The 10,442-nt window shown below is 36.8% G+C and overlaps 1 protein-coding gene across 1 annotated transcript in view; it reads left to right on the forward strand.

Annotated features, from left to right (window-relative positions):
• The window catches only part of CENPP (centromere protein P), a 193,280-nt gene that overhangs the window by 84,591 nt on the left and 98,247 nt on the right, over positions 1-10,442 (forward strand). The gene's annotated exons all lie outside the window — the stretch shown is intronic.

Raw genomic sequence — 10,442 nt, forward strand, 5'->3', positions numbered from 1 at the left:
TGAGTTTGACCCTATCAGCACTTTTTCTCCACAAACCTAAATAATACACAATGCCTTAAAGGAAAAACAAAATGTATGGAGTGTTTTGTCAGCCCAGAGTGGCCTGAAATTTCCTAGGTTGCCAAGAATGATTTTGAACTCCTGATCCTCCTCCCTATACCTCCCAAGTGGCCCAGGTGGAAATTCATTAAGATAAGAAAAATAAATAAACCAACTCATATTTTTCACTTAATTTCTTAAACTTTGCTTAACCTTTGAACTATGTCCCTTTACACATTTTAACTACAAAGTGATCTATGTATCATACATGTTCCATGTTTAAATAAAAAGTGGGTGCTGTATATTTCTTTCCTAAATCCCAACTTTGCTTCCTCCTGAAACCCTTTTTTGCAGTGTAAAGCAAGATACCGGCCACTCCAGAGTGGAGGCCCCCTAAGGGAAGGGCTCCTTCCTGACACAGCAGTATCAGGGTGTGTTCTTAGCAGCTGTGACACACAAATCATCATTACACCATTTTCTTTTTAATAGTTTTGTTTTTCAAGTCAGCATTGCAAATTCAGCAGCTTGTTTACAGGAAACATAAGACATAGAAAGCAGAGAAGATAGAAGAATAAGTTGAAGGTTGCTACTGGTATGCAATTATCAAAAAAAAATGGACTGTAAAAAATACTGTTGGAAAAATAGCCTGTTTTTTGTGTCACATAAGTACTGAAGAAGAGAAGAAAAGAAAAGACAAATGGGAAGTGTGTAGGCTTAAAAAAGAAAAAAAAAAGTGCTGAGTAGGCAAGGTGCATGTACCCATAATCTCAGAACTGAGGAGACTAAGGGCAACATAGACCCTGCCTACAAATAAAAAAACAACAACAAAAGGGGCTGGAGAGATGGTTCTGTAGGCAGAACCACTTGTAGCACAAACTTGTAGGACCTGAATTAGAATCCCTAGCACAAACACAAAAGGTATACCTGTGTGCTTGCCTGTAGATCTAGTCTTGTGTGGATGGAGACAGGGATGGCTGAGGCTTTCTGATTACCAGCCTATATCCAGGCTCAATGAGAAAATAAAGCAGAGAGTGATGGAACAAGACACCCGAACTCTGTGCACACACATCACATACACTCCACTTACAGTTTAAGTAATTATGGCATAGCTAAAAATTTGAGCAATTACTGGGTTAAATGATATTAAGGAATTAATTTGTTTTTCAGAAATGGTTTCTCTCTGTGTATCCCTGGCTATCCTGGAACTCACTTTGTAGACTAGGCTGGCCTTGAACTCATAAAGATCTGCCTGCCTCTGCCTTCTGAGTGCTGGGATTAAAAGCGTGCACCACTACGGCCACCCTAATATTAAGGAATTAATTTTTTTTAATGTGATAACTATGCTTTTTGAAAATGAAGAGGATACCAGGCCTGGTGGCACATGCCTTTAGTCCTGACACTCAGGATACACACACAACACACGCGCGCGCACACACACATATATGTTTCCATGTTTTTTATTGAGGTTATTGTGAACAATATTGTTTCCTTCGTTTGTTTCTCAGTACATTTGTCATTTGTATAAAAAAAGGCCACTGAGGTTGTGTGTCAATTTCGTATCTTGTAACTTCCCTGAAAGTGTTTGTCAGTTGTAGAAGCTGCTTCGTGAAAATTTTGGGGTGACTTATATAAGATCATATCATCTGCAAATAAAGATTCTTTGACTTCTTTCTTTCATGTTTATCCTTCATCTCTTCAGTTGTCTTATTGCTGTAGCCAAGTACTATACTGAATAAGTATAGAGAAAGTGGACATCCTTGTCTTATTTTGCGTTTTAGTGGAAATGCTTTGAGTTCTCTCATTTAAGTTGCTGTGGGTATGTCTAAGTTGCTTTTTTCTGTTGTTGAGTCGTGTCTTTTGTATCCCCACTCTTTCTAGGACTTGTAACATGAAGGGATGTTGGATTATTTCAAAGGCCCTTGTGAATCTAATGACATGATCACGTGATTATTTTGTCTTTCAGTCTGTTTATGTGGTAAATTACATTTAGAGATTTACATATGTTGGACAATCCCTACATTTCTGGGGCAAAGCTTACTTGATCATGGAGGATAATCTTTTTAATGTATTCTTAGATTTGGGTCACAAATATTTTATTGAGAATTTTTGTATTTATGTTCATAAAGGAAAGTGGTCTATGATTTTCTTTTCTGTTGTTATATATCTTTGTGTGGTTTTGTATCAGGGTAATAAAAGTAGCTTCATAAAAAGAGTTAGGAAATGCTTCTTCAGTTTATATTTTGCTCATTATTTTGAGGATTTATTGTTGGTAGTTCTCTGAAGGTCTGGTAGAATTCTGCACTGAATCCATCTGACCAAAAGGATTTTTAGTTGGAAGATTTTACATTATGTTTCTGTTTCATTAGAGAGTATGGGTCTGTTTAAAATATTTGTTTCATCTTGATTTAACTTTGGTAGTCAAGAAATTTATACATTTCTTTTAGATTTTCGAATTTGGTAGAACACAGAATTTTAGCATATATACTTACAATTTTCTGAATTTCTTTTATGCCTGTTATAAGGCTTTTCCCTTTCATCCCTAATTTTATTAATTTAGACCTTTCCTCCTTATCTTTTGGTTAATTTGACTAGGAGTTTGTCAGTCTTGTTGATTTTTTTTTTTTCAAAGAACCAACTCATTTCTGAGTCTTTGTATTTTGTTTTTGTTGTTTCTGATCACTGATTTTTATCCCTAAGTTTGATCATTTCTTCTCATTTACTCTTTTTTGGGTTTTTTCGAGACAGGGTTTCTCTGCTTGGCCTTGGCTGTCCAGGACTCACTTTGTAGAGTAGGCTGCCTCTGCCTCCCCACGTGCTGGGATTACAGGTGTGCACCCCCGCACCCAGCTTGCTCATTTACTCCTTTTGACTCTTATTTATTTTTGTTTTCTAGAGCTTTCAAGTGTTTCACTAAATTATTACTATGTGAACTTGCCTCTTAGAACTGCCTTCATTGCATCTGATAAGTTTGGATATGTTGTGTTTTCATTTTCAATCAAAGGACACCATTATAGTTAAGAACTATGTTGATAAAATACTATTCATTACATGATGACCATGTATGAAAGTTTCATGACAAAACTTTTTGTAATGGAAGTATATTAGTGATATTTTAAAAGCACTATTCATGTATTTTTTTTTAAAGCCACACATCTGGAGAACGCTTGATTTCAAATCTCACGACCTCCATGGCAGCTAAGAGCTGTCTGTGACTATAATTCCAGGAGCGCTTTGACCCTCTTCAGGACTCCTCTTGTACCAGGCACACATGTGCTGCACATATATGCATACAGACAAAACTACTTATATGCATAAAATAAAAATAAGTAAATAAATATATAACATAAAAAATAAAATAAATGAAAGCCACAGATTAGACCAATACATTTATAGTGCTTAGCAGATCCCTATCAGCATTTTATCACTCTTGTAGGTCACTTTGAAGGAAAGATTAATAGCACTATTAAAGTATGCCAAAGAATAAGCACTTGAGAAAATAAGCTATTCACTTGACCAGCCTGCATATGAAAAATATTTCATTTCTTTGCTCTTTAAAGAAATGCAAACTAAAACCACATGAAAATTGTATTAGTTACCCTGTAGAAGGACTTCAATTAAAAGGACTACCTAGTAATTATGGATAAGCTTGTGGAAGAAAAAAAAATCTCTAAGACGTTATTGATAAGAATGTAAATTGTTACAACTGTAGAAAACTTTTGGCACTAAATATCTGGCAAGCCAGCTGTTCCGCTCTCAGGTACATGTGATATGGAAATAAGGACATTTGCCCCAAATGTCCTGCACAAATATGATTGTAGCAGCTGCTTCATAATAATGAAACAACAAGGCTGGAGATGTTTCTCTGTGGTGCTTTCTTTGCCTTACGTTCATGTCCAGAGACACATGAACGTACAACACTAAGAAAACCTCAAATGATCCTTAACATTATAACGTAAAAGGACACACACACACACACACACACACACACACACACACACACACACTGGAATGCTATTCAGCAATACAAAGAAATTGAGTATATTTTGCTTATAAAAGTGCTATAATTCTAGCTACTCAGGTGACTAAGGTAACTAAGTTCAAGGGACTAAGTTCAAGTTCAGTGGATTATGTGCTGGTGTAAATCTTGGGCTTTAATACTTATACAGCAGTGAGCACAGCTTGGTCTCTATTTCAAACCATCTTCATTTTCATGCCCATTTACAGCTGCACTGCAACTTGGATATCATGTTGTTTTTTTAATCCATCTACTTCTTTTTTAAAAATTTTGTATTATTTAATTAATTTATTCAGATTACATCTTAATAGTTTTCCCCTCACTTGTATCTACCCGTTCCTCCCTCCCTCCTGATTTTACCCTATTCCCCTTCTCTAGGTCTAGAACTGAGGGGAACCTCCTCCCCCATTATATGGACATAGGCTATCTATTAAGTCTCATCTTGGTAGCCTGCTTATCCTTTCTCTGAATGCCATCAGGCCTCCCCACCATGGGGAAGTGGTCAAATATGGGGCACCAGAGTTGATGTCAGAGTCAGTCCCCACTCTCCACATAACTGTGGAGAATGCCCTGTCCATTGGCTAGATCTGAGTAGAGGTTCAATGTTTACTGCATGTATTGTCCTTGTTTGGTGCAGTAGTTTAAGCAGACCACCCTGGGTCCAGATTTGCCTGGCATGATGTTCTTCTTGTAGGTTTCTAGGACTGTCTGGGTCCTTCTATTTTCCCATTCTCCCATACTTCTCTCACCTAGGATCCCAGTCTCCTGGTAAGTGAAGACTTTCATAGGACATCCCTTTTGGGCTAGTGTCCAATTGTAAGTGAGTAGTTACCATGTGAGTCTTTCTGCTCCTGGGTTAACTCATTCAGTATGATCATTTCTAGTTCTATCCATTTGTCCACAAATTTCAGAAATTCCTTTTAACTGAGTAGTATTCCATAGTGTAAGTTTACCACAGTTTCTTTATCCATTCTTCGACTGAGGGACACGTAGGTTGTTTCCAGGTTCTGGCTATTATGAATAAGGCTGCTATGAACATGATTGAGCATATGTCCTTGTTGTGTGCTGGAGCATCTTCTGGGTATATTCCAAGGAGTGGAATAGCTGGGTTTTGAGGTAGCTTTATTCCCAGTTTCCTGAGAAAGCACCAGATAGATTTCCAAAGTGGTTGCACAAGTTTGCATTCCCACCAGCAATGAAGGAATGTTCCCCTTTCTAGATATCCTTGCCAGCATGTGCTGTCACTTGAGTTTTTGATCTTAGCTATTCTGATGGGTGTAAGATGGAATCTCGGTCACTTTGATTTGCATTTCTCTGATGACTAAGGACATTGAGCATTTCTTTAAGTGTTTCTCAGCCATTCAATATTATTCTGTTAAGAATTTTCTGTTTAGCTCTGAACCCCATTTCTTAATTGGGTTGTTTGGTTTGGTGGTGTTTAATTTCGTGAGTTGTTTATTTTGGATATTAGACCTTTGTCAGATGTAGAGTTGGTGAAGATCTTTTCCCAGTCTGTAGGCTGTCACTTTGTTCTGTTGACAGTGTCTTCTGCCTTACAGAAGCTTCTCAGCCTCATGAGGTCCCATTTGTTAATTGTTGACCTTAAGGCCTGGGCTGTTGATATTCTGTTCAGGAAGTTGTCTCCTGTGCCAATGTGTTCCAGGTTCTTCCTTACATTTTCTTCGAACCAATTTAGTGTCTCTGGTCTTATGTTGGGATCTTTAATCCACATGGACTTGAGTTTTGTGCATGATGATAAATATGGGTCTAATTGCATTTTTCTACACATAGGTATCCAGTTAGACCAGCACCATTTGTTGAAGATGCTATCCTTTTTCCATTGAATAGATTTGGCTTCTTTGTAAAAAATCAAGTGACCATATGTGTGTGGATTCATTTCTGGGTCTTTGATTTGATTCCACTGATCAACCAGCCTATTGCTGTGCCAATACCATGCTGTTTTAATCACTGTTGCTCTATAGTACAGCTTGAGATCAGTATGGAGATTCCTCCAGAGGATTTTTTATTGTACAGGATTGTTTTAGCTATTCTGGGGTTTTTGTTTTTCCATATGAAGTTGAGAATTGATCTTTTAGTGTCTTTAAAAAAGTATGTAGGTATTTTGATGGGGATTGCATTGAATCTGTAAATTGCTTTTGGTAAGTAGCCATTTTTACTATGTTAATTCTCTGGATCCACGAGCAAGGGAGATCCCTCCATCTTCTGATGTCATCTTCAATCTACTTCTTTAGAGATTTGAAGTTTTTTTTTTTTCAAACAAGTCCTTCAATTGCTTAGTTAGAGTTACTCATAGATATTTTATATAGTTTGTAGCTATTGTGAAGGGTGTAGTTTCCCTATTTTCTTCCTCTGGATGATTGTCATTTGTATATAGAAAGGCTTTTTTGAGTTAATTTTGTATCCAGCCAATTTGCTGAAGGTGTTTATCAGCTGTAGGAATTCTCTGGTGGAATTTTGGGGGTCACTTATGTATACTATTATATCATCTGCAAATAGGCATAATTTGATTTCCTCCTTTCCCATTTGGATCCCCTTGATCTCCCTTTGTTGTCTTATTGCTCTGGCCAGAACTTCAAGAACTATATTGAAGAGACATGGAGAAAATGGGCAGCCTTGCCTAGTCTCTGATTTTAGAGGAATTTCCTTGAGTATCTCTCCATTCAATTTTATGTTGGCTATTGGCTTGCTGTATATAGCCTTTATTATGTTTAGGCATGTGCCTTATATTCCTGATCTCTCCAAAACTTTAAACATGAATGGGTGTTGGATTTTGTCAAATGCTTTTTCTGTATCTAAGGAGATGATCAGGGGGGTTTTCTTTCAGTTTGTTTATATGGTGGATTACATTGATGGATTTTTGTATATTAAACCATCCCTGCATGCCTGGAATGAAGCCTACCTGGTCATGGTGAATGATATCTTTGATTTGTTCTTATATTCAGGTTGCATGTATTTTATTGAGTATTTTTGCATCAATGTTCATCAGAGAAATTGATCTGAAATTCTCTTTCTTTCTTGGATCTTTGTGAGGTTTAGGTATCAATGTGAGTGTGACCTCATAGAATGAATTTGGTAGTGTTCCATCCATTTCTATCTTTTGGAGTAGCTTGAAGAATATCAACATTAGCTCCTCTTTGAAGGTCTGGTAGAATTCTGCACTGAAACCCTCTGGCCCTGGCCTTTTTTTCATTGGGAGACTATTAATGACTGCTTCTAATTCTGTAGGAGAAATAGGACTATTCAATTTATTTATCTGATCTTGATTCAATTTTAGGAAGTGGAATTGATCAAGAAAAGTGTCCATTTTCCTTAGATTTTCAAATTTTGTGGCATGTATACCTTTGAAGTAGGATCTTATGATTCTTTGTATTTCTTCACTACCTGCTGTTATATCTCCCTTTTCATTTCTGATTTTGTTATTTTGCATAGTGTCTCTCTGCCTTTTAGTTAGTTTGGCTAACGGTTTACCCATCTTGTTGATTTTCTCAAAGAACCAGCTCCTGGTTTTGTTGATTCTTTGAATTGTTCTCTTTGTTTCTAACTTATTGATTTCAGCCCGAGTTTGATTATTTCCAGATGTCTGTGCCTTTATCATTGTTTCCATTTTCATCTTCAGATCTTGAACTGTTTTAATCACTTCCCTCATCTGCTTGTTTGTATTTTCCTGAATTTCTTCCAGTGCCTTTCTATAGTCCTCTTTTATGTCTTCAACCTGTTTAGCTGCATCCTCCTGCATTTGTTTACAGTTTTTATTTGTTTCTTCCATTATCATCTTAATGAGTTAGGATTTGAGGTCATTTTCTTGTATTTTGATTGTGTTTGAGTTCTCAGGGTTATTTTCTTTGGAATACCTGGGATCTGGAGATGCCGAATTGTTTTGGGTTTTGTTGTTTGCATTCTTACGCTGACCCTTAGTCATCTTGTTGTCTCTGATGTTGGGAGGTAGCTCTGGCGTCCTTCACTGGTCTAGTGCTCTCCAGTTCTTGCAGTCTGTGGCTCCCTGACAGGTCCCTGGTCTCCATGTGGTAGGTCAGATACAGTGCGTGACAGTTGCCGCCATCTTGGAATCTCCCTTTAAAAATCTGTCTTCTTTTTCTTTTTAAACTTATTTTCATTTTATTTGCATTAGTGCTTTGTCAGGTCCCCTGGATCTCGGATTACAAACAGTTATGAGTTGCCATGTGGGTGCTAAAAATTGAACCCAGGTCCTCTGGAAGAGCAACTAGCCAGTGCTCTTAACCACTGGGCCATCTCTCCAGGCCCTATCCATCTACTTCTTACATGCTACTCTTGTTAGCATTTCTTAGACAAATTTTTAACACAAAGAAGAACACAAATCCCAAGTGGATAGTAAATACTAATATAAACTATTTTGAGGCCAAGCTTACCTACAAAATGAGTCAAGTCCAACCCTGGGCAACTTAGTGAAATGAAATGTTGCTCAAAACAAAACACTAAAAAGGAAATGGATGTATATCTCAGTGGTAGAGAACTTGCCTAAGATATGCAAGGCTGTAGCTATACCCTGTAGAGCAGTAAGTAAATAATGAACTGAATACTGCTGTGTGTAGTGAAGTGGATCCATCTCATGCTAACCTGAAGCTGCCACTGTACAAGGTCAGGTTTGACTTTGAAACTTTGCTTTACATAGTGAACTATAACCCAAGTTGGTATGTTGACAGTGTGAACATCAGTGGCACGTCAACCTGGAAAACAATCTGGCATCTTCTCAAAAGGAGCATGAATAGCAACTGACACTGTACTTCTACTCCTGGATATATGAAAGCATGGATCCTCTCAAAACTTTGTATACAAGTCTTCATAACAGCATTTTTATATAGTCAAAAATGGCAACAGCCCAGCAACCAATGAGTGCATAAATGTTGTATATACTTTCAATTTAATGCCGCTCAACAATAGAGACAATGAACCTCTGATATGTTACAACATGGGTAAACCTCAAAGAACCTATTAAGGAAGAAGCAGTCACCATATTCTATTCATACTCTGCTCATATTAAATGTCCAGGTTAAGGCTATCCATAGAGAAAATAGATTTGCCAGGAGATAGGGAAAATAATATATATCTAGGTACATGGTTTCAACATTGGTTTATATAGTGGTAGTTGCATAACTCTAAATGGTGAATTATATATTTTAAATGATTGGAATATGCTGTACGTAAATTATCTCTCAAATTTAGTAAAATAATAGGAGAGTTTAAAAATGATGGGTTATGAATTGTTAAAACTATGAAAAGTACATCGAGGTTCATTATATTGTTCCATTTACTTTGCTTCTGTTATAAATTCTCAGTAAAAAGGCAGAAGGAACAGCATCCCTGACATTTCAAACTAAACACCTTCATTTGAGCACTGCTCCTGCCGTAAAGGTAGCAGGTGGCCTGGATCAGTGTTCCTTAACCTAGCTGTCCTTGTGTAGTAACTCACTTGTTTCAGACTTTAATGGATTTCAAGTGGGCAGCATTTTGTATTTACCATTAAAATATGTTTATGACAGAAAACTTTAATGCAGTTCTGGCAGCTTAAGACTTTATTAATAATTTGTTTTCATGAACTTAAACCCAAAATTGTTAACAGTTGTGAAGTGGAAAACAAAAACATTGATTGCACAAAGTTAATTGCAAGGATTCAGCAATCATTTCCACTATTTTTTTTTCTTTCTGTCTTTTCTTTTTAGGAAAACACTGTTAACTCTTTAAGCACCACTATTCTCATTATAGACTACATGTTGACATGTCTCTGGTCATGTTCTTATCCATAATTTAATTTGAAGAACTGCATTTTCCCAACATCATTAGATATTTGAATTTTATGTGTGTTTCTACTAGTGTTGTGATATCACTGCTCATATTGTAGAAAGATGTTTCATTGAAAAGCTGGAACTTTAAAATGTTTTAATTTTGGAAGGGCTGGAAACATAGCTCAGTGGTTAAGAGTGCTTGGGGCTCTTCCAAAGGCCTGAAGTTTTGGGCACCCATTTTGGGCAGATAACAACTGCATATATCTTTAGCTTTGTGGGATCTGACATGCTTTTCTGGATTCCACAGGTACCTCAACACACATGGCACCACACTTACACATAAGTAAAAACGAAAACAAAATCTTTAAACTTTTAATTTTAGAATAATAGCCCTTATAGTATTTTATTTTTAGTTTTCTCATCAGCCCACAGTTCAGTAATAGATGTTCATGTCTTATGAACATTTGTGATTTGTAAAGCATTTCACATACACTTTTATTTAGTAATCGTAGAAGCTTCATTGGTCTGTGTTGTCACATCTGTATTATCTGCAGATGAGGAAGTAGACTCAAAGCAGGTGGCCTGCTCCATACTGTAAATGGAAC

The sequence above is a fragment of the Acomys minous genome (assembly GCF_964271855.1).
Source record: "Acomys minous genome assembly, chromosome: 9".
NCBI classification, from domain to species: Eukaryota; Metazoa; Chordata; class Mammalia; order Rodentia; family Muridae; genus Acomys; species Acomys minous.